We start from the raw sequence: 24,871 nt of genomic DNA on the forward strand, positions 1-24,871 counted from the left end.
AATTAAATAATTAAAAAATGCACGTTGCAAAAAAGTTTGGGGGTGCAACACGAGGACTTCCCAAGAGGTCAACCATCTTAGTACTACTCTCGCCCAAGCACGTTTAACTTCGGAGTTCTGATGGGATCCGGTGCATTAGTGCTGGTATGATCGCACCCGTCATCCCATGCAAAAACTAAGCATATATTCCATACTGGGCGCCCCTTTCTCCCGTATGCTCATCCTTCACGTGCATGCACAAGCCCCCGGACCCCAAACACTGACCCCCGCCTCGAAAACGTGCACGCCATGGTGAAAAAAAATTAAATAATTAAAAAATGCACGTTGCAAAAAAGTTTGGGCCCGCCTCGAAAACGTGCACGCCATGGTGAAAAAAAAATTAAATAATTAAAAAATGCACGTTGCAAAAAAGTTTAGGGGTGCAACAAGAGGACTTCCCAAGAGGTCACCCATCTTAGTACTACTCTCGCCCAAGCACGTTTAACTTCGGAGTTCTGATGGGATCCGGTGCATTAGTGCTGGTATGATCGCACCCGTCATCCCATGCAAAAACTAAGCATATATTCCATACTGGGCGCCCCTTTCTCCCGTATGCTCATCCTTCACGTGCATGCACAAGCCCCCGGACCCCAAACACTGACCCCCGCCTCGAAAACGTGCACGCCATGGTGAAAAAAAAATTAAATAATTAAAAAATGCACGTTGCAAAAAAGTTTGGGCCCGCCTCGAAAACGTGCACGCCATGGTGAAAAAAAAATTAAATAATTAAAAAATGCACGTTGCAAAAAAGTTTGGGGGTGCAACACGAGGACTTTCCAAGAGGTCACCCATCTTAGTACTACTCTCGCCCAAGCACGTTTAACTTCGGGATTCTGATGGGATCCGGTGCATTAGTGCTGGTATGATCGCACCCGTCATCCCATGCAAAAACTAAGCATATATTCCATACTGGGCGCCCCTTTCTCCCGTATGCTCATCCTTCACGTGCATGCACAAGCCCCCGGACCCCAAACACTGACCCCCGCCTCGAAAACATGCACGCCATGGTGAAAAAAAAAATTAAATAATTAAAAAATGCACGTTGCAAAAAAGTTTGGGGGTGCAACACGAGGACTTCCCAAGAGGTCAACCATCTTAGTACTACTCTCGCCCAAGCACGTTTAACTTCGGAGTTCTGATGGGATCCGGTGCATTAGTGCTGGTATGATTGCACCCGTCATCACATGCAAAAACTAAGCATATATTCCATACTGGGCGCCCCTTTCTCCCGTATGCTCATCCTTCACGTGCATGCACAAGCCCCCGGACCCCAAACACTGACCCCCGCCTCAAAAACGTGCACGCCATGGTGAAAAAAAAAATTAAATAATTAAAAAATGCACGTTGCAAAAAAGTTTGGGCCCGCCTCGAAAACGTGCACGCCATGGTGAAAAAAAAATTAAATAATTAAAAAATGCACGTTGCAAAAAAGTTTAGGGGTGCAACACGAGGACTTCCCAAGAGGTCACCCATCTTAGTACTACTCTCGCCCAAGCACGTTTAACTTCGGAGTTCTGATGGGATCCGGTGCATTAGTGCTGGTATGATCGCACCCGTCATCCCATGCAAAAACTAAGCATATATTCCATACTGGGCGCCCCTTTCTCCCGTATGCTCATCCTTCACGTGCATGCACAAGCCCCCGGACCCCAAACACTGACCCCCGCCTCGAAAACGTGCACGCCATGGTGAAAAAAAAATTAAATAATTAAAAAATGCACGTTGCAAAAAAGTTTGGGCCCGCCTCGAAAACGTGCACGCCATGGTGAAAAAAAAATTAAATAATTAAAAAATGCACGTTGCAAAAAAGTTTGGGGGTGCAACACGAGGACTTCCCAAGAGGTCACCCATCTTAGTACTACTCTCGCCCAAGCACGTTTAACTTCGGAGTTCTGATGGGATCCGGTGCATTAGTGCTGGTATGATCGCACCCGTCATCCCATGCAAAAACTAAGCATATATTCCATACTGGGCGCCCCTTTCTCCCGTATGCTCATCCTTCACGTGCATGCACAAGCCCCCGGACCCCAAACACTGACCCCCGCCTCGAAAACATGCACGCCATGGTGAAAAAAAAAATTAAATAATTAAAAAATGCACGTTGCAAAAAAGTTTGGGGGTGCAACACGAGGACTTCCCAAGAGGTCAACCATCTTAGTACTACTCTCGCCCAAGCACGTTTAACTTCGGAGTTCTGATGGGATCCGGTGCATTAGTGCTGGTATGATCGCACCGTCATCACATGCAAAAACTAAGCATATATTCCATACTGGGCGCCCCTTTCTCCCGTATGCTCATCCTTCACGTGCATGCACAAGCCCCCGGACCCCAAACACTGACCCCCGCCTCGAAAACGTGCACGCCATGGTGAAAAAAAAAATTAAATAATTAAAAAATGCACGTTGCAAAAAAGTTTGGGCCCGCCTCGAAAACGTGCACGCCATGGTGAAAAAAAAATTAAGTAATTAAAAAATGCACGTTGCAAAAAAGTTTAGGGGTGCAACACGAGGACTTCCCAAGAGGTCACCCATCTTAGTACTACTCTCGCCCAAGCACGTTTAACTTCGGAGTTCTGATGGGATCCGGTGCATTAGTGCTGGTATGATCGCACCCGTCATCCCATGCAAAAACTAAGCATATATTCCATACTGGGCGCCCCTTTCTCCCGTATGGTCATCCTTCACGTGCATGCACAAGCCCCCGGACCCCAAACACTGACCCCCGCCTCGAAAACGTGCACGCCATGGTGAAAAAAAAATTAAATAATTAAAAAATGCACGTTGCAAAAAAGTTTGGGGGTGCAACACGAGGACTTCCCAAGAGGTCACCCATCTTAGTACTACTCTCGCCCAAGCACGTTTTACTTCGGAGTTCTGATGGGATCCGGTGCATTAGTGCTGGTATGATCGCACCCGTCATCCCATGCAAAAACTAAGCATATATTCCATACTGGGCGCCCCTTTCTCCCGTATGCTCATCCTTCACGTGCATGCACAAGCCCCCGGACCCCAAACACTGACCCCCGCCTCGAAAACATGCACGCCATGGTGAAAAAAAAAATTAAATAATTAAAAAATGCACGTTGCAAAAAAGTTTGGGGGTGCAACACGAGGACTTCCCAAGAGGTCAACCATCTTAGTACTACTCTCGCCCAAGCACGTTTAACTTCGGAGTTCTGATGGGATCCGGTGCATTAGTGCTGGTATGATCGCACCGTCATCACATGCAAAAACTAAGCATATATTCCATACTGGGCGCCCCTTTCTCCCGTATGCTCATCCTTCACGTGCATGCACAAGCCCCCGGACCCCAAACACTGACCCCCGCCTCGAAAACGTGCACGCCATGGTGAAAAAAAAAATTAAATAATTAAAAAATGCACGTTGCAAAAAAGTTTGGGCCCGCCTCGAAAACGTGCACGCCATGGTGAAAAAAAAATTAAGTAATTAAAAAATGCACGTTGCAAAAAAGTTTAGGGGTGCAACACGAGGACTTCCCAAGAGGTCACCCATCTTAGTACTACTCTCGCCCAAGCACGTTTAACTTTGGAGTTCTGATGGGATCCGGTGCATTAGTGCTGGTATGATCGCACCCGTCATCCCATGCAAAAACTAAGCATATATTCCATACTGGGCGCCCCTTTCTCCCGTATGGTCATCCTTCACGTGCATGCACAAGCCCCCGGACCCCAAACACTGACCCCCGCCTCGAAAACGTGCACGCCATGGTGAAAAAAAAATTAAATAATTAAAAAATGCACGTTGCAAAAAAGTTTGGGGGTGCAACACGAGGACTTCCCAAGAGGTCACCCATCTTAGTACTACTCTCGCCCAAGCACGTTTAACTTCGGAGTTCTGATGGGATCCGGTGCATTAGTGCTGGTATGATCGCACCCGTCATCCCATGCAAAAACTAAGCATATATTCCATACTGGGCGCCCCTTTCTCCCGTATGCTCATCCTTCACGTGCATGCACAAGCCCCCGGACCCCAAACACTGACCCCCGCCTCGAAAACATGCACGCCATGGTGAAAAAAAAAATTAAATAATTAAAAAATGCACGTTGCAAAAAAGTTTGGGGGTGCAACACGAGGACTTCCCAAGAGGTCAACCATCTTAGTACTACTCTCGCCCAAGCACGTTTAACTTCGGAGTTCTGATGGGATCCGGTGCATTAGTGCTGGTATGATCGCACCGTCATCACATGCAAAAACTAAGCATATATTCCATACTGGGCGCCCCTTTCTCCCGTATGCTCATCCTTCACGTGCATGCACAAGCCCCCGGACCCCAAACACTGACCCCCGCCTCGAAAACGTGCACGCCATGGTGAAAAAAAAAATTAAATAATTAAAAAATGCACGTTGCAAAAAAGTTTGGGCCCGCCTCGAAAACGTGCACGCCATGGTGAAAAAAAAATTAAGTAATTAAAAAATGCACGTTGCAAAAAAGTTTAGGGGTGCAACACGAGGACTTCCCAAGAGGTCACCCATCTTAGTACTACTCTCGCCCAAGCACGTTTAACTTCGGAGTTCTGATGGGATCCGGTGCATTAGTGCTGGTATGATCGCACCCGTCATCCCATGCAAAAACTAAGCATATATTCCATACTGGGCGCCCCTTTCTCCCGTATGGTCATCCTTCACGTGCATGCACAAGCCCCCGGACCCCAAACACTGACCCCCGCCTCGAAAACGTGCACGCCATGGTGAAAAAAAAATTAAATAATTAAAAAATGCACGTTGCAAAAAAGTTTGGGGGTGCAACACGAGGACTTCCCAAGAGGTCACCCATCTTAGTACTACTCTCGCCCAAGCACGTTTTACTTCGGAGTTCTGATGGGATCCGGTGCATTAGTGCTGGTATGATCGCACCCGTCATCCCATGCAAAAACTAAGCATATATTCCATACTGGGCGCCCCTTTCTCCCGTATGCTCATCCTTCACGTGCATGCACAAGCCCCCGGACCCCAAACACTGACCCCCGCCTCGAAAACATGCACGCCATGGTGAAAAAAAAAATTAAATAATTAAAAAATGCACGTTGCAAAAAAGTTTGGGGGTGCAACACGAGGACTTCCCAAGAGGTCAACCATCTTAGTACTACTCTCGCCCAAGCACGTTTAACTTCGGAGTTCTGATGGGATCCGGTGCATTAGTGCTGGTATGATCGCACCGTCATCACATGCAAAAACTAAGCATATATTCCATACTGGGCGCCCCTTTCTCCCGTATGCTCATCCTTCACGTGCATGCACAAGCCCCCGGACCCCAAACACTGACCCCCGCCTCGAAAACGTGCACGCCATGGTGAAAAAAAAAATTAAATAATTAAAAAATGCACGTTGCAAAAAAGTTTGGGCCCGCCTCGAAAACGTGCACGCCATGGTGAAAAAAAAATTAAGTAATTAAAAAATGCACGTTGCAAAAAAGTTTAGGGGTGCAACACGAGGACTTCCCAAGAGGTCACCCATCTTAGTACTACTCTCGCCCAAGCACGTTTAACTTTGGAGTTCTGATGGGATCCGGTGCATTAGTGCTGGTATGATCGCACCCGTCATCCCATGCAAAAACTAAGCATATATTCCATACTGGGCGCCCCTTTCTCCCGTATGGTCATCCTTCACGTGCATGCACAAGCCCCCGGACCCCAAACACTGACCCCCGCCTCGAAAACGTGCACGCCATGGTGAAAAAAAAATTAAATAATTAAAAAATGCACGTTGCAAAAAAGTTTGGGGGTGCAACACGAGGACTTCCCAAGAGGTCACCCATCTTAGTACTACTCTCGCCCAAGCACGTTTAACTTCGGAGTTCTGATGGGATCCGGTGCATTAGTGCTGGTATGATCGCACCCGTCATCCCATGCAAAAACTAAGCATATATTCCATACTGGGCGCCCCTTTCTCCCGTATGCTCATCCTTCACGTGCATGCACAAGCCCCCGGACCCCAAACACTGACCCCCGCCTCGAAAACATGCACGCCATGGTGAAAAAAAAAATTAAATAATTAAAAAATGCACGTTGCAAAAAAGTTTGGGGGTGCAACACGAGGACTTCCCAAGAGGTCAACCATCTTAGTACTACTCTCGCCCAAGCACGTTTAACTTCGGAGTTCTGATGGGATCCGGTGCATTAGTGCTGGTATGATCGCACCGTCATCACATGCAAAAACTAAGCATATATTCCATACTGGGCGCCCCTTTCTCCCGTATGCTCATCCTTCACGTGCATGCACAAGCCCCCGGACCCCAAACACTGACCCCCGCCTCGAAAACGTGCACGCCATGGTGAAAAAAAAAATTAAATAATTAAAAAATGCACGTTGCAAAAAAGTTTGGGCCCGCCTCGAAAACGTGCACGCCATGGTGAAAAAAAAATTAAGTAATTAAAAAATGCACGTTGCAAAAAAGTTTAGGGGTGCAACACGAGGACTTCCCAAGAGGTCACCCATCTTAGTACTACTCTCGCCCAAGCACGTTTAACTTCGGAGTTCTGATGGGATCCGGTGCATTAGTGCTGGTATGATCGCACCCGTCATCCCATGCAAAAACTAAGCATATATTCCATACTGGGCGCCCCTTTCTCCCGTATGGTCATCCTTCACGTGCATGCACAAGCCCCCGGACCCCAAACACTGACCCCCGCCTCGAAAACGTGCACGCCATGGTGAAAAAAAAATTAAATAATTAAAAAATGCACGTTGCAAAAAAGTTTGGGGGTGCAACACGAGGACTTCCCAAGAGGTCACCCATCTTAGTACTACTCTCGCCCAAGCACGTTTAACTTCGGAGTTCTGATGGGATCCGGTGCATTAGTGCTGGTATGATCGCACCCGTCATCCCATGCAAAAACTAAGCATATATTCCATACTGGGCGCCCCTTTCTCCCGTATGCTCATCCTTCACGTGCATGCACAAGCCCCCGGACCCCAAACACTGACCCCCGCCTCGAAAACATGCACGCCATGGTGAAAAAAAAAATTAAATAATTAAAAAATGCACGTTGCAAAAAAGTTTGGGGGTGCAACACGAGGACTTCCCAAGAGGTCAACCATCTTAGTACTACTCTCGCCCAAGCACGTTTAACTTCGGAGTTCTGATGGGATCCGGTGCATTAGTGCTGGTATGATCGCACCGTCATCACATGCAAAAACTAAGCATATATTCCATACTGGGCGCCCCTTTCTCCCGTATGCTCATCCTTCACGTGCATGCACAAGCCCCCGGACCCCAAACACTGACCCCCGCCTCGAAAACGTGCACGCCATGGTGAAAAAAAAAATTAAATAATTAAAAAATGCACGTTGCAAAAAAGTTTGGGCCCGCCTCGAAAACGTGCACGCCATGGTGAAAAAAAAATTAAGTAATTAAAAAATGCACGTTGCAAAAAAGTTTAGGGGTGCAACACGAGGACTTCCCAAGAGGTCACCCATCTTAGTACTACTCTCGCCCAAGCACGTTTAACTTTGGAGTTCTGATGGGATCCGGTGCATTAGTGCTGGTATGATCGCACCCGTCATCCCATGCAAAAACTAAGCATATATTCCATACTGGGCGCCCCTTTCTCCCGTATGGTCATCCTTCACGTGCATGCACAAGCCCCCGGACCCCAAACACTGACCCCCGCCTCGAAAACGTGCACGCCATGGTGAAAAAAAAATTAAATAATTAAAAAATGCACGTTGCAAAAAAGTTTGGGGGTGCAACACGAGGACTTCCCAAGAGGTCACCCATCTTAGTACTACTCTCGCCCAAGCACGTTTAACTTCGGAGTTCTGATGGGATCCGGTGCATTAGTGCTGGTATGATCGCACCCGTCATCACATGCAAAAACTAAGCATATATTCCATACTGGGCGCCCCTTTCTCCCGTATGCTCATCCTTCACGTGCATGCACAAGCCCCCGGACCCCAAACACTGACCCCCGCCTCGAAAACGTGCACGCCATGGTGAAAAAAAATTAAATAATTAAAAAATGCACGTTGCAAAAAAGTTTGGGCCCGCCTCGAAAACGTGCACGCCATGGTGAAAAAAAAATTAAATAATTAAAAAATGCACGTTATAAAAAAGTTTAGGGGTGCAACACGAGGACTTCCCAAGAGGTCACCCATCTTAGTACTACTCTCGCCCAAGCACGTTTCACTTCGGAGTTCTGATGGGATCCGGTGCATTAGTGCTGGTATGATCGCACTCGTCATCCCATGCAAAAACTAAGCATATATTCCATACTGGGCGCCCCTTTCTCCCGTATGCTCATCCTTCACGTGCATGCACAAGCCCCCGGACCCCAAACACTGACCCCCGCCTCGAAAACGTGCACGCCATGGTGAAAAAAAAATTAAATAATTAAAAAATGCACGTTGCAAAAAAGTTTGGGCCCGCCTCGAAAACGTGCACGCCATGGTGAAAAAAAAATTAAATAATTAAAAAATGCACGTTGCAAAAAAGTTTGGGGGTGCAACACGAGGACTTCCCAAGAGGTCACCCATCTTAGTACTACTCTCGCCCAAGCACGTTTAACTTCGGGGTTCTGATGGGATCCGGTGCATTAGTGCTGGTATGATCGCACCCGTCATCCCATGCAAAAACTAAGCATATATTCCATACTGGGCGCCCCTTTCTCCCGTATGCTCATCCTTCACGTGCATGCACAAGCCCCCGGACCCCAAACACTGACCCCCGCCTCGAAAACATGCACGCCATGGTGAAAAAAAAAATTAAATAATTAAAAAATGCACGTTGCAAAAAAGTTTGGGGGTGCAACACGAGGACTTCCCAAGAGGTCAACCATCTTAGTACTACTCTCGCCCAAGCACGTTCAACTTCGGAGTTCTGATGGGATCCGGTGCATTAGTGCTGGTATGATTGCACCCGTCATCACATGCAAAAACTAAGCATATATTCCATACTGGGCGCCCCTTTCTCCCGTATGGTCATCCTTCACGTGCATGCACAAGCCCCCGGACCCCAAACACTGACCCCCGCCTCGAAAACGTGCACGCCATGGTGAAAAAAAAATTAAATAATTAAAAAATGCACGTTGCAAAAAAGTTTGGGGGTGCAACACGAGGACTTCCCAAGAGGTCACCCATCTTAGTACTACTCTCGCCCAAGCACGTTTAACTTCGGAGTTCTGATGGGATCCGGTGCATTAGTGCTGGTATGATCGCACCCGTCATCCCATGCAAAAACTAAGCATATATTCCATACTGGGCGCCCCTTTCTCCCGTATGCTCATCCTTCACGTGCATGCACAAGCCCCCGGACCCCAAACACTGACCCCCGCCTCGAAAACATGCACGCCATGGTGAAAAAAAAAATTAAATAATTAAAAAATGCACGTTGCAAAAAAGTTTGGGGGTGCAACACGAGGACTTCCCAAGAGGTCAACCATCTTAGTACTACTCTCGCCCAAGCACGTTTAACTTCGGAGTTCTGATGGGATCCGGTGCATTAGTGCTGGTATGATCGCACCGTCATCACATGCAAAAACTAAGCATATATTCCATACTGGGCGCCCCTTTCTCCCGTATGCTCATCCTTCACGTGCATGCACAAGCCCCCGGACCCCAAACACTGACCCCCGCCTCGAAAACGTGCACGCCATGGTGAAAAAAAAAATTAAATAATTAAAAAATGCACGTTGCAAAAAAGTTTGGGCCCGCCTCGAAAACGTGCACGCCATGGTGAAAAAAAAATTAAGTAATTAAAAAATGCACGTTGCAAAAAAGTTTAGGGGTGCAACACGAGGACTTCCCAAGAGGTCACCCATCTTAGTACTACTCTCGCCCAAGCACGTTTAACTTTGGAGTTCTGATGGGATCCGGTGCATTAGTGCTGGTATGATCGCACCCGTCATCCCATGCAAAAACTAAGCATATATTCCATACTGGGCGCCCCTTTCTCCCGTATGGTCATCCTTCACGTGCATGCACAAGCCCCCGGACCCCAAACACTGACCCCCGCCTCGAAAACGTGCACGCCATGGTGAAAAAAAAATTAAATAATTAAAAAATGCACGTTGCAAAAAAGTTTGGGGGTGCAACACGAGGACTTCCCAAGAGGTCACCCATCTTAGTACTACTCTCGCCCAAGCACGTTTAACTTCGGAGTTCTGATGGGATCCGGTGCATTAGTGCTGGTATGATCGCACCCGTCATCACATGCAAAAACTAAGCATATATTCCATACTGGGCGCCCCTTTCTCCCGTATGCTCATCCTTCACGTGCATGCACAAGCCCCCGGACCCCAAACACTGACCCCCGCCTCGAAAACGTGCACGCCATGGTGAAAAAAAATTAAATAATTAAAAAATGCACGTTGCAAAAAAGTTTGGGCCCGCCTCGAAAACGTGCACGCCATGGTGAAAAAAAAATTAAATAATTAAAAAATGCACGTTATAAAAAAGTTTAGGGGTGCAACACGAGGACTTCCCAAGAGGTCACCCATCTTAGTACTACTCTCGCCCAAGCACGTTTCACTTCGGAGTTCTGATGGGATCCGGTGCATTAGTGCTGGTATGATCGCACTCGTCATCCCATGCAAAAACTAAGCATATATTCCATACTGGGCGCCCCTTTCTCCCGTATGCTCATCCTTCACGTGCATGCACAAGCCCCCGGACCCCAAACACTGACCCCCGCCTCGAAAACGTGCACGCCATGGTGAAAAAAAAATTAAATAATTAAAAAATGCACGTTGCAAAAAAGTTTGGGCCCGCCTCGAAAACGTGCACGCCATGGTGAAAAAAAAATTAAATAATTAAAAAATGCACGTTGCAAAAAAGTTTGGGGGTGCAACACGAGGACTTCCCAAGAGGTCACCCATCTTAGTACTACTCTCGCCCAAGCACGTTTAACTTCGGGGTTCTGATGGGATCCGGTGCATTAGTGCTGGTATGATCGCACCCGTCATCCCATGCAAAAACTAAGCATATATTCCATACTGGGCGCCCCTTTCTCCCGTATGCTCATCCTTCACGTGCATGCACAAGCCCCCGGACCCCAAACACTGACCCCCGCCTCGAAAACATGCACGCCATGGTGAAAAAAAAAATTAAATAATTAAAAAATGCACGTTGCAAAAAAGTTTGGGGGTGCAACACGAGGACTTCCCAAGAGGTCAACCATCTTAGTACTACTCTCGCCCAAGCACGTTCAACTTCGGAGTTCTGATGGGATCCGGTGCATTAGTGCTGGTATGATTGCACCCGTCATCACATGCAAAAACTAAGCATATATTCCATACTGGGCGCCCCTTTCTCCCGTATGGTCATCCTTCACGTGCATGCACAAGCCCCCGGACCCCAAACACTGACCCCCGCCTCGAAAACGTGCACGCCATGGTGAAAAAAAAATTAAATAATTAAAAAATGCACGTTGCAAAAAAGTTTGGGGGTGCAACACGAGGACTTCCCAAGAGGTCACCCATCTTAGTACTACTCTCGCCCAAGCACGTTTAACTTCGGAGTTCTGATGGGATCCGGTGCATTAGTGCTGGTATGATCGCACCCGTCATCCCATGCAAAAACTAAGCATATATTCCATACTGGGCGCCCCTTTCTCCCGTATGCTCATCCTTCACGTGCATGCACAAGCCCCCGGACCCCAAACACTGACCCCCGCCTCGAAAACATGCACGCCATGGTGAAAAAAAAAATTAAATAATTAAAAAATGCACGTTGCAAAAAAGTTTGGGGGTGCAACACGAGGACTTCCCAAGAGGTCAACCATCTTAGTACTACTCTCGCCCAAGCACGTTTAACTTCGGAGTTCTGATGGGATCCGGTGCATTAGTGCTGGTATGATCGCACCCGTCATCACATGCAAAAACTAAGCATATATTCCATACTGGGCGCCCCTTTCTCCCGTATGCTCATCCTTCACGTGCATGCACAAGCCCCCGGACCCCAAACACTGACCCCCGCCTCGAAAACGTGCACGCCATGGTGAAAAAAAATTAAATAATTAAAAAATGCACGTTGCAAAAAAGTTTGGGCCCGCCTCGAAAACGTGCACGCCATGGTGAAAAAAAAATTAAATAATTAAAAAATGCACGTTATAAAAAAGTTTAGGGGTGCAACACGAGGACTTCCCAAGAGGTCACCCATCTTAGTACTACTCTCGCCCAAGCACGTTTCACTTCGGAGTTCTGATGGGATCCGGTGCATTAGTGCTGGTATGATCGCACTCGTCATCCCATGCAAAAACTAAGCATATATTCCATACTGGGCGCCCCTTTCTCCCGTATGCTCATCCTTCACGTGCATGCACAAGCCCCCGGACCCCAAACACTGACCCCCGCCTCGAAAACGTGCACGCCATGGTGAAAAAAAAATTAAATAATTAAAAAATGCACGTTGCAAAAAAGTTTGGGCCCGCCTCGAAAACGTGCACGCCATGGTGAAAAAAAAATTAAATAATTAAAAAATGCACGTTGCAAAAAAGTTTGGGGGTGCAACACGAGGACTTCCCAAGAGGTCACCCATCTTAGTACTACTCTCGCCCAAGCACGTTTAACTTCGGGGTTCTGATGGGATCCGGTGCATTAGTGCTGGTATGATCGCACCCGTCATCCCATGCAAAAACTAAGCATATATTCCATACTGGGCGCCCCTTTCTCCCGTATGCTCATCCTTCACGTGCATGCACAAGCCCCCGGACCCCAAACACTGACCCCCGCCTCGAAAACATGCACGCCATGGTGAAAAAAAAAATTAAATAATTAAAAAATGCACGTTGCAAAAAAGTTTGGGGGTGCAACACGAGGACTTCCCAAGAGGTCAACCATCTTAGTACTACTCTCGCCCAAGCACGTTCAACTTCGGAGTTCTGATGGGATCCGGTGCATTAGTGCTGGTATGATTGCACCCGTCATCACATGCAAAAACTAAGCATATATTCCATACTGGGCGCCCCTTTCTCCCGTATGGTCATCCTTCACGTGCATGCACAAGCCCCCGGACCCCAAACACTGACCCCCGCCTCGAAAACGTGCACGCCATGGTGAAAAAAAAATTAAATAATTAAAAAATGCACGTTGCAAAAAAGTTTGGGGGTGCAACACGAGGACTTCCCAAGAGGTCACCCATCTTAGTACTACTCTCGCCCAAGCACGTTTAACTTCGGAGTTCTGATGGGATCCGGTGCATTAGTGCTGGTATGATCGCACCCGTCATCCCATGCAAAAACTAAGCATATATTCCATACTGGGCGCCCCTTTCTCCCGTATGCTCATCCTTCACGTGCATGCACAAGCCCCCGGACCCCAAACACTGACCCCCGCCTCGAAAACATGCACGCCATGGTGAAAAAAAAAATTAAATAATTAAAAAATGCACGTTGCAAAAAAGTTTGGGGGTGCAACACGAGGACTTCCCAAGAGGTCAACCATCTTAGTACTACTCTCGCCCAAGCACGTTTAACTTCGGAGTTCTGATGGGATCCGGTGCATTAGTGCTGGTATGATCGCACCGTCATCACATGCAAAAACTAAGCATATATTCCATACTGGGCGCCCCTTTCTCCCGTATGCTCATCCTTCACGTGCATGCACAAGCCCCCGGACCCCAAACACTGACCCCCGCCTCGAAAACGTGCACGCCATGGTGAAAAAAAAAATTAAATAATTAAAAAATGCACGTTGCAAAAAAGTTTGGGCCCGCCTCGAAAACGTGCACGCCATGGTGAAAAAAAAATTAAGTAATTAAAAAATGCACGTTGCAAAAAAGTTTAGGGGTGCAACACGAGGACTTCCCAAGAGGTCACCCATCTTAGTACTACTCTCGCCCAAGCACGTTTAACTTTGGAGTTCTGATGGGATCCGGTGCATTAGTGCTGGTATGATCGCACCCGTCATCCCATGCAAAAACTAAGCATATATTCCATACTGGGCGCCCCTTTCTCCCGTATGGTCATCCTTCACGTGCATGCACAAGCCCCCGGACCCCAAACACTGACCCCCGCCTCGAAAACGTGCACGCCATGGTGAAAAAAAAATTAAATAATTAAAAAATGCACGTTGCAAAAAAGTTTGGGGGTGCAACACGAGGACTTCCCAAGAGGTCACCCATCTTAGTACTACTCTCGCCCAAGCACGTTTAACTTCGGAGTTCTGATGGGATCCGGTGCATTAGTGCTGGTATGATCGCACCCGTCATCACATGCAAAAACTAAGCATATATTCCATACTGGGCGCCCCTTTCTCCCGTATGCTCATCCTTCACGTGCATGCACAAGCCCCCGGACCCCAAACACTGACCCCCGCCTCGAAAACGTGCACGCCATGGTGAAAAAAAATTAAATAATTAAAAAATGCACGTTGCAAAAAAGTTTGGGCCCGCCTCGAAAACGTGCACGCCATGGTGAAAAAAAAATTAAATAATTAAAAAATGCACGTTATAAAAAAGTTTAGGGGTGCAACACGAGGACTTCCCAAGAGGTCACCCATCTTAGTACTACTCTCGCCCAAGCACGTTTCACTTCGGAGTTCTGATGGGATCCGGTGCATTAGTGCTGGTATGATCGCACTCGTCATCCCATGCAAAAACTAAGCATATATTCCATACTGGGCGCCCCTTTCTCCCGTATGCTCATCCTTCACGTGCATGCACAAGCCCCCGGACCCCAAACACTGACCCCCGCCTCGAAAACGTGCACGCCATGGTGAAAAAAAAATTAAATAATTAAAAAATGCACGTTGCAAAAAAGTTTGGGCCCGCCTCGAAAACGTGCACGCCATGGTGAAAAAAAAATTAAATAATTAAAAAATGCACGTTGCAAAAAAGTTTGGGGGTGCAACACGAGGACTTCCCAAGAGGTCACCCATCTTAGTACTACTCTCGCCCAAGCACGTTTAACTTCGGGGTTCTGATGGGATCCGGTGCATTAGTGCTGGTATGATCGCACCCGTCATCCCATGCAAAAACTAAGCATATATTCCATACTGGGCGCCCCTTTCTCCCGTATGCTCATCCTTCACGTGCATGCACAAGCCCCCGGACCCCAAACACTGACCCCCGCCTCGAAAACATGCACGCCATGGTGAAAAAAAAAATTAAATAATTAAAAAATGCACGTTGCAAAAAAGTTTGGGGGTGCAACACGAGGACTTCCCAAGAGGTCAACCATCTTAGTACTACTCTCGCCCAAGCACGTTCAACTTCGGAGTTCTGATGGGATCCGGTGCATTAGTGCTGGTATGATTGCACCCGTCATCACATGCAAAAACTAAGCATATATTCCATACTGGGCGCCCCTTTCTCCCGTATGCTCATCCTTCACGTGCATGCACAAGCCCCCGGACCCCAAACACTGACCCCCGCCTCGAAAACGTGCACGCCATGGTGAAAAAAAAAATTAAATAATTAAAAAATGCACGTTGCAAAAAAGTTTGGGCCCGCCTCGAAAACGTGCACGCCATGGTGAAAAAAAAATTAAATAATTAAAAAATGCACGTTGCAAAAAAGTTTAGGGGTGCAACACGAGGACTTCCCAAGAGGTCACCCATCTTAGTACTACTCTCGCCCAAGCACGTTTAACTTCGGAGTTCTGATGGGATCCGGTGCATTAGTGCTGGTATGATCGCACCCGTCATCCCATGCAAAAACTAAGCATATATTCCATACTGGGCGCCCCTTTCTCCCGTATGGTCATCCTTCACGTGCATGCACAAGCCCCCGGACCCCAAACACTGACCCCCGCCTCGAAAACGTGCACGCCATGGTGAAAAAAAAATTAAATAATTAAAAAATGCACGTTGCAAAAAAGTTTGGGGGTGCAACACGAGGACTTCCCAAGAGGTCACCCATCTTAGTACTACTCTCGCCCAAGCACGTTTAACTTCGGAGTTCTGATGGGATCCGGTGCATTAGTGCTGGTATGATCGCACCCGTCATCACATGCAAAAACTAAGCATATATTCCATACTGGGCGCCCCTTTCTCCCGTATGCTCATCCTTCACGTGCATGCACAAGCCCCCGGACCCCAAACACTGACCCCCGCCTCGAAAACGTGCACGCCATAGTGAAAAAAAATTAAATAATTAAAAAATGCACGTTGCAAAAAAGTTTGGGCCCGCCTCGAAAACGTGCACGCCATGGTGAAAAAAAAATTAAATAATTAAAAAATGCACGTTATAAAAAAGTTTAGGGGTGCAACACGAGGACTTCCCAAGAGGTCACCCATCTTAGTACTACTCTCGCCCAAGCACGTTTCACTTCGGAGTTCTGATGGGATCCGGTGCATTAGTGCTGGTATGATCGCACTCGTCATCCCATGCAAAAACTAAGCATATATTCCATACTGGGCGCCCCTTTCTCCCGTATGCTCATCCTTCACGTGCATGCACAAGCCCCCGGACCCCAAACACTGACCCCCGCCTCGAAAACGTGCACGCCATGGTGAAAAAAAAATTAAATAATTAAAAAATGCACGTTGCAAAAAAGTTTGGGCCCGCCTCGAAAACGTGCACGCCATGGTGAAAAAAAAATTAAATAATTAAAAAATGCACGTTGCAAAAAAGTTTGGGGGTGCAACACGAGGACTTCCCAAGAGGTCACCCATCTTAGTACTACTCTCGCCCAAGCACGTTTAACTTCGGGGTTCTGATGGGATCCGGTGCATTAGTGCTGGTATGATCGCACCCGTCATCCCATGCAAAAACTAAGCATATATTCCATACTGGGCGCCCCTTTCTCCCGTATGCTCATCCTTCATGTGCATGCACAAGCCCCCGGACCCCAAACACTGACCCCCGCCTCGAAAACGTGCACGCCATGGTGAAAAAAAATTAAATAATTAAAAAATGCACGTTGCAAAAAAGTTTGGGCCCGCCTCGAAAACGTGCACGCCATGGTGAAAAAAAAATTAAATAATTAAAAAATGCACGTTATAAAAAAGTTTAGGGGTGCAACACGAGGACTTCCCAAGAGGTCACCCATCTTAGTACTACTCTCGCCCAAGCACGTTTAACTTCGGAGTTCTGATGGGATCCGATGCATTAGTGCTGGTATGATCGCACCTGTCATCCCATGCAAAAACTAAGCATATATTCCATACTGGGCGCCCCTTTCTCCCGTATGCTCATCCTTCACGTGCATGCACAAGCCCCCGGACCCCAAACACTGACCCCCGCCTCGAAAACGTGCACGCCATGGTGAAAAAAAATTAAATAATTAAAAAATGCACGTTGCAAAAAAGTTTGGGCCCGCCTCGAAAACGTGCACGCCATGGTGAAAAAAAAATTAAATAATTAAAAAATGCACGTTGCAAAAAAGTTTAGGGGTGCAACACGAGGACTTCCCAAGAGGTCACCCATCTTAGTACTACTCTCGCCCAAGCACGTTTAACTTCGGAGTTCTGATGGGATCCGGTGCATTAGTGCTGGTATGATCGCACCCGTCATCCCATGCAAAAACTAAGCATATATTCCATACTGGGCGCCCCTTTCTCCCGTATGCTCATCCTTCACGTGCATGCACAAGCCCCCGGACCCCAAACACTGACCCCCGCCTCGAAAACGTGCACGCCATGGTGAAAAAAAAATTAAATAATTAAAAAATGCACGTTGCAAAAAAGTTTGGGCCCGCCTCGAAAACGTGCACGCCATGGTGAAAAAAAAATTAAATAATTAAAAAATGCACGTTGCAAAAAAGTTTGGGGGTGCAACACGAGGACTTCCCAAGAGGTCACCCATCTTAGTACTACTCTCGCCCAAGCACGTTTAACTTCGGAGTTCTGATGGGATCCGGTGCATTAGTGCTGGTATGATCGCACCCGTCATCCCATGCAAAAACTAAGCATATATTCCATACTGGGCGCCCCTTTCTCCCGTATGCTCATCCTTCACGTGCATGCACAAGCCCCCGGACCCCAAACACTGACCCCCGCCTCGAAAACATGCACGCCATGGTGAAAAAAAAAATTAAATAATTAAAAAATGCACGTTGCAAAAAAGTTTGGGGGTGCAACACGAGGACTTCCCAAGAGGTCAACCATCTTAGTACTACTCTCGCCCACGCACGTTTAACTTCGGAGTTCTGATGGGATCCGGTGCATTAGTGCTGGTATGATCGCACCCGTCATCACATGCAAAAACTAAGCATATATTCCATATTGGGCGCCCCTTTCTCCCGTATGCTCATCCTTCACGTGCATGCACAAGCCCCCGGACCCCAAACACTGACCCCCGCCTCGAAAACGTGCACGCCATGGTGAAAAAAAAAATTAAATAATTAAAAAATGCACGTTGCAAAAAAGTTTGGGCCCGCCTCGAAAACGTGCACGCCATGGTGAAAAAAAAATTAAATAATTAAAAAATGCACGTTGCAAAAAAGTTTGGGGGTGCAACACGAGGACTTCCCAAGAGGTCACCCATCTTAGTACTACTCTCGCCCAAGCACGTTTAACTTCGGAGTTCTGATGGGATCCGGTGCATTAGTGCTGGTATGATCGCATCCGTCATCCCATGCAAAAACTAAGCATATATTCCATACTGGGCGCCCCTTTCTCCCGTATGCTCATCCTTCACGTGCATGCACAAGCCCCCGGACCCCAAACACTGACCCCCGCCTCGAAAACATGCACGCCATGGTGAAAAAAAAAATTAAATAATTAAAAAATGCACGTTGCAAAAAAGTTTGGGGGTGCAACACGAGGACTTCCCAAGAGGTCACCCATCTTAGTACTACTCTCGCCCAAGCACGTTTAACTTCGGAGTTCTGATGGGATCCGGTGCATTAGTGCTGGTATGATCGCACCCGTCATCACATGCAAAAACTAAGCATATATTCCATACTGGGCGCCCCTTTCTCCCGTATGCTCATCCTTCACGTGCATGCACAAGCCCCCGGACCCCAAACACTGACCCCCGCCTCGAAAACGTGCACGCCATGGTGAAAAAAAATTAAATAATTAAAAATTGCACGTTGGAAAAAAGTTTGGGCCCGCCTCGAAAACGTGCACGCCATGGTGAAAAAAAAATTAAATAATTAAAAAATGCACGTTATAAAAAAGTTTAGGGGTACAACACGAGGACTTCCCAAAAGGTCATCCATCTTAGTACTACTCTCGCCCAAGCACGTTTAACTTCGGAGTTCTGATGGGATCCGGTGCATTAGTGCTGGTATGATCGCACCCGTCATCCCATGCAAAAACTAAGCATATATTCCATACTGGGCGCCCCTTTCTCCCGTATGCTCATCCTTCACGTGCATGCACAAGCCCCCGGACCCCAAACACTGACCCCTGCCTCGAAAACGTGCACGCCATGGTGAAAAAAAAATTAAATAATTAAAAAATGCACGTTGCAAAAAAGTTTGGGCCCGCCTCGAAAACGTGCACGCCATGGTGAAAAAAAAATTAAATAATTAAAAAATGCACGTTGCAAAAAAGTTTGGGGGTGCAACACGAGGACTTCCGAAGAGGTCACCCATCTTAGTACTACTCTCGCCCAAGCACGTTTAACTTCGGAGTTCTGATGGGATCCGGTGCATTAGTGCTGGTATGATCGCACCCGTCATCCCATGCAAAAACTAAGCATATATTCCATACTGGGCGCCCCTTTCTCCCGTATGCTCATCCTTCACGTGCATGCACAAGCCCCCGGACCCCAAACACTGACCCCCGCCTCGAAAACATGCACGCCATGGTGAAAAAAAAAATTAAATAATTAAAAAATGCACGTTGCAAAAAAGTTTGGGGGTGCAACACGAGGACTTCCGAAGAGGTCACCCATCTTAGTACTACTCTCGCCCAAGCACGTTTAACTTCGGAGTTCTGATGGGATCCGGTGCATTAGTGCTGGTATGATCGCACCCGTCATCCCATGCAAAAACTAAGCATATATTCCATACTGGGCGCCCCTTTCTCCCGTATGCTCATCCTTCACGTGCATGCACAAGCCCCCGGACCCCAAACACTGACCCCCGCCTCGAAAACATGCACGCCATGGTGAAAAAAAAAATTAAATAATTAAAAAATGCACGTTGCAAAAAAGTTTGGGGGTGCAACACGAGGACTTCCCAAGAGGTCAACCATCTTAGTACTACTCTCGCCCAAGCACGTTTAACTTCGGAGTTCTGATGGGATCCGGTGCATTAGTGCTGGTATGATCGCACCCGTCATCCCATGCAAAAACTAAGCATATATTCCATACTGGGCGCCCCTTTCTCCCGTATGCTCATCCTTCACGTGCATGCACAAGCCCCCGGACCCCAAACACTGACCCCCGCCTCGAAAACGTGCACGCCATGGTGAAAAAAAATTAAATAATTAAAAAATGCACGTTGCAAAAAAGTTTGGGCCCGCCTCGAAAACGTGCACGCCATGGTGAAAAAAAAATTAAATAATTAAAAAATGCACGTTGCAAAAAAGTTTAGGGGTGCAACAAGAGGACTTCCCAAGAGGTCACCCATCTTAGTACTACTCTCGCCCAAGCACGTTTAACTTCGGAGTTCTGATGGGATCCGGTGCATTAGTGCTGGTATGATCGCACCCGTCATCCCATGCAAAAACTAAGCATATATTCCATACTGGGCGCCCCTTTCTCCCGTATGCTCATCCTTCACGTGCATGCACAAGCCCCCGGACCCCAAACACTGACCCCCGCCTCGAAAACGTGCACGCCATGGTGAAAAAAAAATTAAATAATTAAAAAATGCACGTTGCAAAAAAGTTTGGGCCCGCCTCGAAAACGTGCACGCCATGGTGAAAAAAAAATTAAATAATTAAAAAATGCACGTTGCAAAAAAGTTTGGGGGTGCAACACGAGGACTTCCCAAGAGGTCACCCATCTTAGTACTACTCTCGCCCAAGCACGTTTAACTTCGGGATTCTGATGGGATCCGGTGCATTAGTGCTGGTATGATCGCACCAGTCATCCCATGCAAAAACTAAGCATATATTCCATACTGGGCGCCCCTTTCTCCCGTATGCTCATCCTTCACGTGCATGCACAAGCCCCCGGACCCCAAACACTGACCCCCGCCTCGAAAACATGCACGCCATGGTGAAAAAAAAAATTAAATAATTAAAAAATGCACGTTGCAAAAAAGTTTGGGGGTGCAACACGAGGACTTCCCAAGAGGTCAACCATCTTAGTACTACTCTCGCCCAAGCACGTTTAACTTCGGAGTTCTGATGGGATCCGGTGCATTAGTGCTGGTATGATTGCACCCGTCATCACATGCAAAAACTAAGCATATATTCCATACTGGGCGCCCCTTTCTCCCGTATGCTCATCCTTCACGTGCATGCACAAGCCCCCGGACCCCAAACACTGACCCCCGCCTCGAAAACGTGCACGCCATGGTGAAAAAAAAATTAAATAATTAAAAAATGCACGTTGCAAAAAAGTTTGGGCCCGCCTCGAAAACGTGCACGCCATGGTGAAAAAAAAATTAAATAATTAAAAAATGCACGTTGCAAAAAAGTTTAGGGGTGCAACACGAGGACTTCCCAAGAGGTCACCCATCTTAGTACTACTCTCGCCCAAGCACGTTTAACTTCGGAGTTCTGATGGGATCCGGTGCATTAGTGCTGGTATGATCGCACCCGTCATCCCATGCAAAAACTAAGCATATATTCCATACTGGGCGCCCCTTTCTCCCGTATGCTCATCCTTCACGTGCATACACAAGCCCCCGGACCCCAAACACTGACCCCCGCCTCGAAAACGTGCACGCCATGGTGAAAAAAAAATTAAATAATTAAAAAATGCACGTTGCAAAAAAGTTTGGGCCCGCCTCGAAAACGTGCACGCCATGGTGAAAAAAAAATTAAATAATTAAAAAATGCACGTTGCAAAAAAGTTTGGGGGTGCAACATGAGGACTTCCCAAGAGGTCACCCATCTTAGTACTACTCTCGCCCAAGCACGTTTAACTTCGGAGTTCTGATGGGATCCGGTGCATTAGTGCCGGTATGATCGCACCCGTCATCCCATGCAAAAACTAAGCATATATTCCATACTGGGCGCCCCTTTCTCCCGTATGCTCATCCTTCACGTGCATGCACAAGCCCCCGGACCCCAAACACTGACCCCCGCCTCGAAAACATGCACGCCATGGTGAAAAAAAAAATTAAATAATTAAAAAATGCACGTTGCAAAAAAGTTTGGGGGTGCAACACGAGGACTTCCCAAGAGGTCAACCATCTTAGTACTACTCTCGCCCAAGCACGTTTAACTTCGGAGTTCTGATGGGATCCGGTGCATTAGTGCTGGTATGATCGCACCCGTCATCACATGCAAAAACTAAGCATATATTCCATACTGGGCGCCCCTTTCTCCCGTATGCTCATCCTTCACGTGCATGCACAAGCCCCCGGACCCCAAACACTGACCCCCGCCTCGAAAACGTGCACGCCATGGTGAAAAAAAAAATTAAATAATTAAAAAATGCACGTTGCAAAAAAGTTTGGGCCCGCCTCGAAAACGTGCACGCCATGGTGAAAAAAAAATTAAATAATTAAAAAATGCACGATGCAAAAAAGTTTGGGGGTGCAACACGAGGACTTCCCAAGAGGTCAACCATCTTAGTACTACTCTCGCCCAAGCACGTTTAACTTCGGAGTTCTGATGGGATCCGGTGCATTAGTGCTGGTATGATCGCACCCGTCATCACATGCAAAAACTAAGCATATATTCCATACTGGGCGCCCCTTTCTCCCGTATGCTCATCCTTCACGTGCATGCACAAGCCCCCGGACCCCAAACACTGACCCCCGCCTCGAAAACGTGCACGCCATGGTGAAAAAAAAAATTAAATAATTAAAAAATGCACGTTGCAAAAAAGTTTGGGCCCGCCTCGAAAACGTGCACGCCATGGTGAAAAAAAAATTAAATAATTAAAAAATGCACGTTGCAAAAAAGTTTAGGGGTGCAACACGAGGACTTCCCAAGAGGTCACCCATCTTAGTACTACTCTCGCCCAAGCACGTTTAACTTCGGAGTTCTGATGGGATCCGGTGCATTAGTGCTGGTATGATTGCACCCGTCATCCCATGCAAAAACTAAGCATATATTCCATACTGGGCGCCCCTTTCTCCCGTATGGTCATCCTTCACGTACATGCACAAGCCCCCGGACCCCAAACACTGACCCCCGCCTCGAAAACGTGCACGCCATGGTGAAAAAAAAATTAAATAATTAAAAAATGCACGTTGCAAAAAAGTTTGGGGGTGCAACACGAGGACTTCCCAAGAGGTCACCCATCTTAGTACTACTCTCGCCCAAGAACGTTTAACTTCGGAGTTCTGATGGGATCCGGTGCATTAGTGCTGGTATGATCGCACCCGTCATCACATGCAAAAACTAAGCATATATTCCATACTGGGCGCCCCTTTCTCCCGTATGCTCATCCTTCACGTGCATGCACAAGCCCCCGGACCCCAAACACTGACCCCCGCCTCGAAAACGTGCACGCCATAGTGAAAAAAAATTAAATAATTAAAAAATGCACGTTGCAAAAAAGTTTGGGCCTGCCTCGAAAACGTGCACGCCATGGTGAAAAAAAATTAAATAATTAAAAAATGCACGTTATAAAAAAGTTTAGGGGTGCAACACGAGGACTTCCCAAGAGGTCACCCATCTTAGTACTACTCTCGCCCAAGCACGTTTCACTTCGGAGTTCTGATGGGATCCGGTGCATTAGTGCTGGTATGATCGCACTCGTCATCCCATGCAAAAACTAAGCATATATTCCATACTGGGCGCCCCTTTCTCCCGTATGCTCATCCTTCACGTGCATGCACAAGCCCCCGGACCCCAAACACTGACCCCCGCCTCGAAAACGTGCACGCCATGGTGAAAAAAAAATTAAATAATTAAAAAATGCACGTTGCAAAAAAGTTTGGGCCCGCCTCGAAAACGTGCACGCCATGGTGAAAAAAAAATTAAATAATTAAAAAATGCACGTTGCAAAAAAGTTTGGGGGTGCAACACGAGGACTTCCCAAGAGGTCACCCATCTTAGTACTACTCTCGCCCAAGCACGTTTAACTTCGGGGTTCTGATGGGATCCGGTGCATTAGTGCTGGTATGATCGCACCCGTCATCCCATGCAAAAACTAAGCATATATTCCATACTGGGCGCCCCTTTCTCCCGTATGCTCATCCTTCATGTGCATGCACAAGCCCCCGGACCCCAAACACTGACCCCCGCCTCGAAAACGTGCACGCCATGGTGAAAAAAAATTAAATAATTAAAAAATGCACGTTGCAAAAAAGTTTGGGCCCGCCTCGAAAACGTGCACGCCATGGTGAAAAAAAAATTAAATAATTAAAAAATGCACGTTATAAAAAAGTTTAGGGGTGCAACACGAGGACTTCCCAAGAGGTCACCCATCTTAGTACTACTCTCGCCCAAGCACGTTTAACTTCGGAGTTCTGATGGGATCCGGTGCATTAGTGCTGGTATGATCGCACCTGTCATCCCATGCAAAAACTAAGCATATATTCCATACTGGGCGCCCCTTTCTCCCGTATGCTCATCCTTCACGTGCATGCACAAGCCCCCGGACCCCAAACACTGACCCCCGCCTCGAAAACGTGCACGCCATGGTGAAAAAAAATTAAATAATTAAAAAATGCACGTTGCAAAAAAGTTTGGGCCCGCCTCGAAAACGTGCACGCCATGGTGAAAAAAAAATTAAATAATTAAAAAATGCACGTTGCAAAAAAGTTTAGGGGTGCAACACGAGGACTTCCCAAGAGGTCACCCATCTTAGTACTACTCTCGCCCAAGCACGTTTAACTTCGGAGTTCTGATGGGATCCGGTGCATTAGTGCTGGTATGATCGCACCCGTCATCCCATGCAAAAACTAAGCATAT

The 24,871-nt window shown here is 47.2% G+C and overlaps 73 non-coding genes across 73 annotated transcripts; all 73 read right to left on the bottom strand.

Annotated features, from left to right (window-relative positions):
- Positions 1–39: 39 nt before the first annotated feature.
- On the bottom strand, positions 40–158 carry LOC136212806 (5S ribosomal RNA). Its single transcript, XR_010679948.1, has one exon. It is a non-coding gene; the product is annotated as a 5S ribosomal RNA (ribosomal RNA).
- Positions 159–416: 258 nt separating this feature from the next.
- LOC136214325 (5S ribosomal RNA) lies at positions 417–535 on the bottom strand. The gene has a single exon (XR_010681416.1). It is a non-coding gene; the product is annotated as a 5S ribosomal RNA (ribosomal RNA).
- A 259-nt stretch (positions 536–794) lies between these two features.
- On the bottom strand, positions 795–913 carry LOC136215573 (5S ribosomal RNA). The gene has a single exon (XR_010682611.1). It is a non-coding gene; the product is annotated as a 5S ribosomal RNA (ribosomal RNA).
- Positions 914–1,096: 183 nt separating this feature from the next.
- LOC136213258 (5S ribosomal RNA) lies at positions 1,097–1,215 on the bottom strand. Its single transcript, XR_010680380.1, has one exon. It is a non-coding gene; the product is annotated as a 5S ribosomal RNA (ribosomal RNA).
- A 260-nt stretch (positions 1,216–1,475) lies between these two features.
- LOC136216213 (5S ribosomal RNA) lies at positions 1,476–1,594 on the bottom strand. Its single transcript, XR_010683203.1, has one exon. It is a non-coding gene; the product is annotated as a 5S ribosomal RNA (ribosomal RNA).
- Positions 1,595–1,853: 259 nt separating this feature from the next.
- On the bottom strand, positions 1,854–1,972 carry LOC136216224 (5S ribosomal RNA). The gene has a single exon (XR_010683216.1). It is a non-coding gene; the product is annotated as a 5S ribosomal RNA (ribosomal RNA).
- Positions 1,973–2,155: 183 nt separating this feature from the next.
- On the bottom strand, positions 2,156–2,274 carry LOC136214679 (5S ribosomal RNA). The gene has a single exon (XR_010681756.1). It is a non-coding gene; the product is annotated as a 5S ribosomal RNA (ribosomal RNA).
- Positions 2,275–2,533: 259 nt separating this feature from the next.
- Positions 2,534–2,652, bottom strand: LOC136216235 (5S ribosomal RNA). The gene has a single exon (XR_010683229.1). It is a non-coding gene; the product is annotated as a 5S ribosomal RNA (ribosomal RNA).
- Positions 2,653–2,834: 182 nt separating this feature from the next.
- LOC136212301 (5S ribosomal RNA) lies at positions 2,835–2,953 on the bottom strand. Its single transcript, XR_010679466.1, has one exon. It is a non-coding gene; the product is annotated as a 5S ribosomal RNA (ribosomal RNA).
- A 183-nt stretch (positions 2,954–3,136) lies between these two features.
- Positions 3,137–3,255, bottom strand: LOC136214680 (5S ribosomal RNA). The gene has a single exon (XR_010681757.1). It is a non-coding gene; the product is annotated as a 5S ribosomal RNA (ribosomal RNA).
- Positions 3,256–3,514: 259 nt separating this feature from the next.
- Positions 3,515–3,633, bottom strand: LOC136212865 (5S ribosomal RNA). Its single transcript, XR_010680006.1, has one exon. It is a non-coding gene; the product is annotated as a 5S ribosomal RNA (ribosomal RNA).
- A 182-nt stretch (positions 3,634–3,815) lies between these two features.
- LOC136216246 (5S ribosomal RNA) lies at positions 3,816–3,934 on the bottom strand. The gene has a single exon (XR_010683241.1). It is a non-coding gene; the product is annotated as a 5S ribosomal RNA (ribosomal RNA).
- A 183-nt stretch (positions 3,935–4,117) lies between these two features.
- LOC136214681 (5S ribosomal RNA) lies at positions 4,118–4,236 on the bottom strand. The gene has a single exon (XR_010681758.1). It is a non-coding gene; the product is annotated as a 5S ribosomal RNA (ribosomal RNA).
- A 259-nt stretch (positions 4,237–4,495) lies between these two features.
- LOC136216259 (5S ribosomal RNA) lies at positions 4,496–4,614 on the bottom strand. The gene has a single exon (XR_010683252.1). It is a non-coding gene; the product is annotated as a 5S ribosomal RNA (ribosomal RNA).
- A 182-nt stretch (positions 4,615–4,796) lies between these two features.
- LOC136212302 (5S ribosomal RNA) lies at positions 4,797–4,915 on the bottom strand. The gene has a single exon (XR_010679467.1). It is a non-coding gene; the product is annotated as a 5S ribosomal RNA (ribosomal RNA).
- Positions 4,916–5,098: 183 nt separating this feature from the next.
- On the bottom strand, positions 5,099–5,217 carry LOC136214682 (5S ribosomal RNA). The gene has a single exon (XR_010681759.1). It is a non-coding gene; the product is annotated as a 5S ribosomal RNA (ribosomal RNA).
- A 259-nt stretch (positions 5,218–5,476) lies between these two features.
- LOC136212866 (5S ribosomal RNA) lies at positions 5,477–5,595 on the bottom strand. The gene has a single exon (XR_010680007.1). It is a non-coding gene; the product is annotated as a 5S ribosomal RNA (ribosomal RNA).
- Positions 5,596–5,777: 182 nt separating this feature from the next.
- Positions 5,778–5,896, bottom strand: LOC136216270 (5S ribosomal RNA). Its single transcript, XR_010683264.1, has one exon. It is a non-coding gene; the product is annotated as a 5S ribosomal RNA (ribosomal RNA).
- Positions 5,897–6,079: 183 nt separating this feature from the next.
- Positions 6,080–6,198, bottom strand: LOC136214683 (5S ribosomal RNA). The gene has a single exon (XR_010681760.1). It is a non-coding gene; the product is annotated as a 5S ribosomal RNA (ribosomal RNA).
- Positions 6,199–6,457: 259 nt separating this feature from the next.
- On the bottom strand, positions 6,458–6,576 carry LOC136216282 (5S ribosomal RNA). The gene has a single exon (XR_010683278.1). It is a non-coding gene; the product is annotated as a 5S ribosomal RNA (ribosomal RNA).
- Positions 6,577–6,758: 182 nt separating this feature from the next.
- Positions 6,759–6,877, bottom strand: LOC136216293 (5S ribosomal RNA). Its single transcript, XR_010683286.1, has one exon. It is a non-coding gene; the product is annotated as a 5S ribosomal RNA (ribosomal RNA).
- A 183-nt stretch (positions 6,878–7,060) lies between these two features.
- On the bottom strand, positions 7,061–7,179 carry LOC136214684 (5S ribosomal RNA). The gene has a single exon (XR_010681761.1). It is a non-coding gene; the product is annotated as a 5S ribosomal RNA (ribosomal RNA).
- A 259-nt stretch (positions 7,180–7,438) lies between these two features.
- On the bottom strand, positions 7,439–7,557 carry LOC136212867 (5S ribosomal RNA). The gene has a single exon (XR_010680008.1). It is a non-coding gene; the product is annotated as a 5S ribosomal RNA (ribosomal RNA).
- Positions 7,558–7,739: 182 nt separating this feature from the next.
- LOC136216300 (5S ribosomal RNA) lies at positions 7,740–7,858 on the bottom strand. Its single transcript, XR_010683292.1, has one exon. It is a non-coding gene; the product is annotated as a 5S ribosomal RNA (ribosomal RNA).
- Positions 7,859–8,116: 258 nt separating this feature from the next.
- On the bottom strand, positions 8,117–8,235 carry LOC136213849 (5S ribosomal RNA). Its single transcript, XR_010680948.1, has one exon. It is a non-coding gene; the product is annotated as a 5S ribosomal RNA (ribosomal RNA).
- Positions 8,236–8,494: 259 nt separating this feature from the next.
- On the bottom strand, positions 8,495–8,613 carry LOC136213970 (5S ribosomal RNA). The gene has a single exon (XR_010681069.1). It is a non-coding gene; the product is annotated as a 5S ribosomal RNA (ribosomal RNA).
- Positions 8,614–8,796: 183 nt separating this feature from the next.
- LOC136215014 (5S ribosomal RNA) lies at positions 8,797–8,915 on the bottom strand. Its single transcript, XR_010682071.1, has one exon. It is a non-coding gene; the product is annotated as a 5S ribosomal RNA (ribosomal RNA).
- Positions 8,916–9,097: 182 nt separating this feature from the next.
- Positions 9,098–9,216, bottom strand: LOC136216301 (5S ribosomal RNA). The gene has a single exon (XR_010683293.1). It is a non-coding gene; the product is annotated as a 5S ribosomal RNA (ribosomal RNA).
- A 183-nt stretch (positions 9,217–9,399) lies between these two features.
- Positions 9,400–9,518, bottom strand: LOC136214686 (5S ribosomal RNA). Its single transcript, XR_010681763.1, has one exon. It is a non-coding gene; the product is annotated as a 5S ribosomal RNA (ribosomal RNA).
- Positions 9,519–9,777: 259 nt separating this feature from the next.
- On the bottom strand, positions 9,778–9,896 carry LOC136212868 (5S ribosomal RNA). Its single transcript, XR_010680009.1, has one exon. It is a non-coding gene; the product is annotated as a 5S ribosomal RNA (ribosomal RNA).
- Positions 9,897–10,078: 182 nt separating this feature from the next.
- LOC136216302 (5S ribosomal RNA) lies at positions 10,079–10,197 on the bottom strand. The gene has a single exon (XR_010683294.1). It is a non-coding gene; the product is annotated as a 5S ribosomal RNA (ribosomal RNA).
- A 258-nt stretch (positions 10,198–10,455) lies between these two features.
- Positions 10,456–10,574, bottom strand: LOC136213850 (5S ribosomal RNA). Its single transcript, XR_010680949.1, has one exon. It is a non-coding gene; the product is annotated as a 5S ribosomal RNA (ribosomal RNA).
- Positions 10,575–10,833: 259 nt separating this feature from the next.
- On the bottom strand, positions 10,834–10,952 carry LOC136213972 (5S ribosomal RNA). Its single transcript, XR_010681070.1, has one exon. It is a non-coding gene; the product is annotated as a 5S ribosomal RNA (ribosomal RNA).
- A 183-nt stretch (positions 10,953–11,135) lies between these two features.
- Positions 11,136–11,254, bottom strand: LOC136215015 (5S ribosomal RNA). The gene has a single exon (XR_010682072.1). It is a non-coding gene; the product is annotated as a 5S ribosomal RNA (ribosomal RNA).
- Positions 11,255–11,436: 182 nt separating this feature from the next.
- Positions 11,437–11,555, bottom strand: LOC136216303 (5S ribosomal RNA). Its single transcript, XR_010683295.1, has one exon. It is a non-coding gene; the product is annotated as a 5S ribosomal RNA (ribosomal RNA).
- Positions 11,556–11,738: 183 nt separating this feature from the next.
- Positions 11,739–11,857, bottom strand: LOC136212807 (5S ribosomal RNA). The gene has a single exon (XR_010679949.1). It is a non-coding gene; the product is annotated as a 5S ribosomal RNA (ribosomal RNA).
- Positions 11,858–12,115: 258 nt separating this feature from the next.
- LOC136213851 (5S ribosomal RNA) lies at positions 12,116–12,234 on the bottom strand. The gene has a single exon (XR_010680950.1). It is a non-coding gene; the product is annotated as a 5S ribosomal RNA (ribosomal RNA).
- Positions 12,235–12,493: 259 nt separating this feature from the next.
- LOC136213973 (5S ribosomal RNA) lies at positions 12,494–12,612 on the bottom strand. Its single transcript, XR_010681071.1, has one exon. It is a non-coding gene; the product is annotated as a 5S ribosomal RNA (ribosomal RNA).
- A 183-nt stretch (positions 12,613–12,795) lies between these two features.
- LOC136215016 (5S ribosomal RNA) lies at positions 12,796–12,914 on the bottom strand. Its single transcript, XR_010682073.1, has one exon. It is a non-coding gene; the product is annotated as a 5S ribosomal RNA (ribosomal RNA).
- Positions 12,915–13,096: 182 nt separating this feature from the next.
- On the bottom strand, positions 13,097–13,215 carry LOC136216304 (5S ribosomal RNA). Its single transcript, XR_010683296.1, has one exon. It is a non-coding gene; the product is annotated as a 5S ribosomal RNA (ribosomal RNA).
- A 183-nt stretch (positions 13,216–13,398) lies between these two features.
- On the bottom strand, positions 13,399–13,517 carry LOC136214687 (5S ribosomal RNA). Its single transcript, XR_010681764.1, has one exon. It is a non-coding gene; the product is annotated as a 5S ribosomal RNA (ribosomal RNA).
- Positions 13,518–13,776: 259 nt separating this feature from the next.
- Positions 13,777–13,895, bottom strand: LOC136212869 (5S ribosomal RNA). The gene has a single exon (XR_010680010.1). It is a non-coding gene; the product is annotated as a 5S ribosomal RNA (ribosomal RNA).
- Positions 13,896–14,077: 182 nt separating this feature from the next.
- Positions 14,078–14,196, bottom strand: LOC136216305 (5S ribosomal RNA). The gene has a single exon (XR_010683298.1). It is a non-coding gene; the product is annotated as a 5S ribosomal RNA (ribosomal RNA).
- A 258-nt stretch (positions 14,197–14,454) lies between these two features.
- On the bottom strand, positions 14,455–14,573 carry LOC136213852 (5S ribosomal RNA). Its single transcript, XR_010680951.1, has one exon. It is a non-coding gene; the product is annotated as a 5S ribosomal RNA (ribosomal RNA).
- Positions 14,574–14,832: 259 nt separating this feature from the next.
- On the bottom strand, positions 14,833–14,951 carry LOC136213974 (5S ribosomal RNA). Its single transcript, XR_010681072.1, has one exon. It is a non-coding gene; the product is annotated as a 5S ribosomal RNA (ribosomal RNA).
- Positions 14,952–15,134: 183 nt separating this feature from the next.
- Positions 15,135–15,253, bottom strand: LOC136215017 (5S ribosomal RNA). Its single transcript, XR_010682074.1, has one exon. It is a non-coding gene; the product is annotated as a 5S ribosomal RNA (ribosomal RNA).
- Positions 15,254–15,513: 260 nt separating this feature from the next.
- LOC136216306 (5S ribosomal RNA) lies at positions 15,514–15,632 on the bottom strand. The gene has a single exon (XR_010683299.1). It is a non-coding gene; the product is annotated as a 5S ribosomal RNA (ribosomal RNA).
- A 182-nt stretch (positions 15,633–15,814) lies between these two features.
- Positions 15,815–15,933, bottom strand: LOC136216307 (5S ribosomal RNA). The gene has a single exon (XR_010683300.1). It is a non-coding gene; the product is annotated as a 5S ribosomal RNA (ribosomal RNA).
- A 258-nt stretch (positions 15,934–16,191) lies between these two features.
- Positions 16,192–16,310, bottom strand: LOC136213853 (5S ribosomal RNA). The gene has a single exon (XR_010680952.1). It is a non-coding gene; the product is annotated as a 5S ribosomal RNA (ribosomal RNA).
- A 259-nt stretch (positions 16,311–16,569) lies between these two features.
- On the bottom strand, positions 16,570–16,688 carry LOC136213976 (5S ribosomal RNA). Its single transcript, XR_010681074.1, has one exon. It is a non-coding gene; the product is annotated as a 5S ribosomal RNA (ribosomal RNA).
- A 258-nt stretch (positions 16,689–16,946) lies between these two features.
- LOC136214427 (5S ribosomal RNA) lies at positions 16,947–17,065 on the bottom strand. The gene has a single exon (XR_010681513.1). It is a non-coding gene; the product is annotated as a 5S ribosomal RNA (ribosomal RNA).
- Positions 17,066–17,323: 258 nt separating this feature from the next.
- LOC136216309 (5S ribosomal RNA) lies at positions 17,324–17,442 on the bottom strand. Its single transcript, XR_010683302.1, has one exon. It is a non-coding gene; the product is annotated as a 5S ribosomal RNA (ribosomal RNA).
- Positions 17,443–17,701: 259 nt separating this feature from the next.
- Positions 17,702–17,820, bottom strand: LOC136216310 (5S ribosomal RNA). Its single transcript, XR_010683304.1, has one exon. It is a non-coding gene; the product is annotated as a 5S ribosomal RNA (ribosomal RNA).
- Positions 17,821–18,003: 183 nt separating this feature from the next.
- LOC136214173 (5S ribosomal RNA) lies at positions 18,004–18,122 on the bottom strand. The gene has a single exon (XR_010681269.1). It is a non-coding gene; the product is annotated as a 5S ribosomal RNA (ribosomal RNA).
- Positions 18,123–18,382: 260 nt separating this feature from the next.
- Positions 18,383–18,501, bottom strand: LOC136212492 (5S ribosomal RNA). Its single transcript, XR_010679645.1, has one exon. It is a non-coding gene; the product is annotated as a 5S ribosomal RNA (ribosomal RNA).
- A 183-nt stretch (positions 18,502–18,684) lies between these two features.
- Positions 18,685–18,803, bottom strand: LOC136216311 (5S ribosomal RNA). Its single transcript, XR_010683305.1, has one exon. It is a non-coding gene; the product is annotated as a 5S ribosomal RNA (ribosomal RNA).
- Positions 18,804–19,061: 258 nt separating this feature from the next.
- On the bottom strand, positions 19,062–19,180 carry LOC136214755 (5S ribosomal RNA). Its single transcript, XR_010681828.1, has one exon. It is a non-coding gene; the product is annotated as a 5S ribosomal RNA (ribosomal RNA).
- Positions 19,181–19,439: 259 nt separating this feature from the next.
- LOC136213126 (5S ribosomal RNA) lies at positions 19,440–19,558 on the bottom strand. The gene has a single exon (XR_010680254.1). It is a non-coding gene; the product is annotated as a 5S ribosomal RNA (ribosomal RNA).
- A 183-nt stretch (positions 19,559–19,741) lies between these two features.
- On the bottom strand, positions 19,742–19,860 carry LOC136213127 (5S ribosomal RNA). The gene has a single exon (XR_010680255.1). It is a non-coding gene; the product is annotated as a 5S ribosomal RNA (ribosomal RNA).
- A 183-nt stretch (positions 19,861–20,043) lies between these two features.
- On the bottom strand, positions 20,044–20,162 carry LOC136212808 (5S ribosomal RNA). The gene has a single exon (XR_010679950.1). It is a non-coding gene; the product is annotated as a 5S ribosomal RNA (ribosomal RNA).
- A 258-nt stretch (positions 20,163–20,420) lies between these two features.
- On the bottom strand, positions 20,421–20,539 carry LOC136214327 (5S ribosomal RNA). The gene has a single exon (XR_010681418.1). It is a non-coding gene; the product is annotated as a 5S ribosomal RNA (ribosomal RNA).
- A 259-nt stretch (positions 20,540–20,798) lies between these two features.
- On the bottom strand, positions 20,799–20,917 carry LOC136215441 (5S ribosomal RNA). The gene has a single exon (XR_010682482.1). It is a non-coding gene; the product is annotated as a 5S ribosomal RNA (ribosomal RNA).
- A 183-nt stretch (positions 20,918–21,100) lies between these two features.
- On the bottom strand, positions 21,101–21,219 carry LOC136213259 (5S ribosomal RNA). The gene has a single exon (XR_010680381.1). It is a non-coding gene; the product is annotated as a 5S ribosomal RNA (ribosomal RNA).
- Positions 21,220–21,478: 259 nt separating this feature from the next.
- On the bottom strand, positions 21,479–21,597 carry LOC136216312 (5S ribosomal RNA). Its single transcript, XR_010683306.1, has one exon. It is a non-coding gene; the product is annotated as a 5S ribosomal RNA (ribosomal RNA).
- Positions 21,598–21,856: 259 nt separating this feature from the next.
- Positions 21,857–21,975, bottom strand: LOC136214070 (5S ribosomal RNA). The gene has a single exon (XR_010681168.1). It is a non-coding gene; the product is annotated as a 5S ribosomal RNA (ribosomal RNA).
- Positions 21,976–22,158: 183 nt separating this feature from the next.
- Positions 22,159–22,277, bottom strand: LOC136212809 (5S ribosomal RNA). The gene has a single exon (XR_010679951.1). It is a non-coding gene; the product is annotated as a 5S ribosomal RNA (ribosomal RNA).
- A 260-nt stretch (positions 22,278–22,537) lies between these two features.
- Positions 22,538–22,656, bottom strand: LOC136212810 (5S ribosomal RNA). The gene has a single exon (XR_010679952.1). It is a non-coding gene; the product is annotated as a 5S ribosomal RNA (ribosomal RNA).
- A 260-nt stretch (positions 22,657–22,916) lies between these two features.
- On the bottom strand, positions 22,917–23,035 carry LOC136211667 (5S ribosomal RNA). The gene has a single exon (XR_010678862.1). It is a non-coding gene; the product is annotated as a 5S ribosomal RNA (ribosomal RNA).
- Positions 23,036–23,217: 182 nt separating this feature from the next.
- LOC136213604 (5S ribosomal RNA) lies at positions 23,218–23,336 on the bottom strand. Its single transcript, XR_010680704.1, has one exon. It is a non-coding gene; the product is annotated as a 5S ribosomal RNA (ribosomal RNA).
- Positions 23,337–23,593: 257 nt separating this feature from the next.
- LOC136213855 (5S ribosomal RNA) lies at positions 23,594–23,712 on the bottom strand. Its single transcript, XR_010680953.1, has one exon. It is a non-coding gene; the product is annotated as a 5S ribosomal RNA (ribosomal RNA).
- Positions 23,713–23,971: 259 nt separating this feature from the next.
- Positions 23,972–24,090, bottom strand: LOC136213977 (5S ribosomal RNA). Its single transcript, XR_010681075.1, has one exon. It is a non-coding gene; the product is annotated as a 5S ribosomal RNA (ribosomal RNA).
- Positions 24,091–24,348: 258 nt separating this feature from the next.
- LOC136212411 (5S ribosomal RNA) lies at positions 24,349–24,467 on the bottom strand. Its single transcript, XR_010679570.1, has one exon. It is a non-coding gene; the product is annotated as a 5S ribosomal RNA (ribosomal RNA).
- A 258-nt stretch (positions 24,468–24,725) lies between these two features.
- LOC136216313 (5S ribosomal RNA) lies at positions 24,726–24,844 on the bottom strand. The gene has a single exon (XR_010683307.1). It is a non-coding gene; the product is annotated as a 5S ribosomal RNA (ribosomal RNA).
- Positions 24,845–24,871: the final 27 nt, after the last annotated feature.

Source organism: Euphorbia lathyris, chromosome 1 (genome assembly GCF_963576675.1).
Source record: "Euphorbia lathyris chromosome 1, ddEupLath1.1, whole genome shotgun sequence".
Taxonomy (NCBI): Eukaryota; Viridiplantae; Streptophyta; class Magnoliopsida; order Malpighiales; family Euphorbiaceae; genus Euphorbia; species Euphorbia lathyris.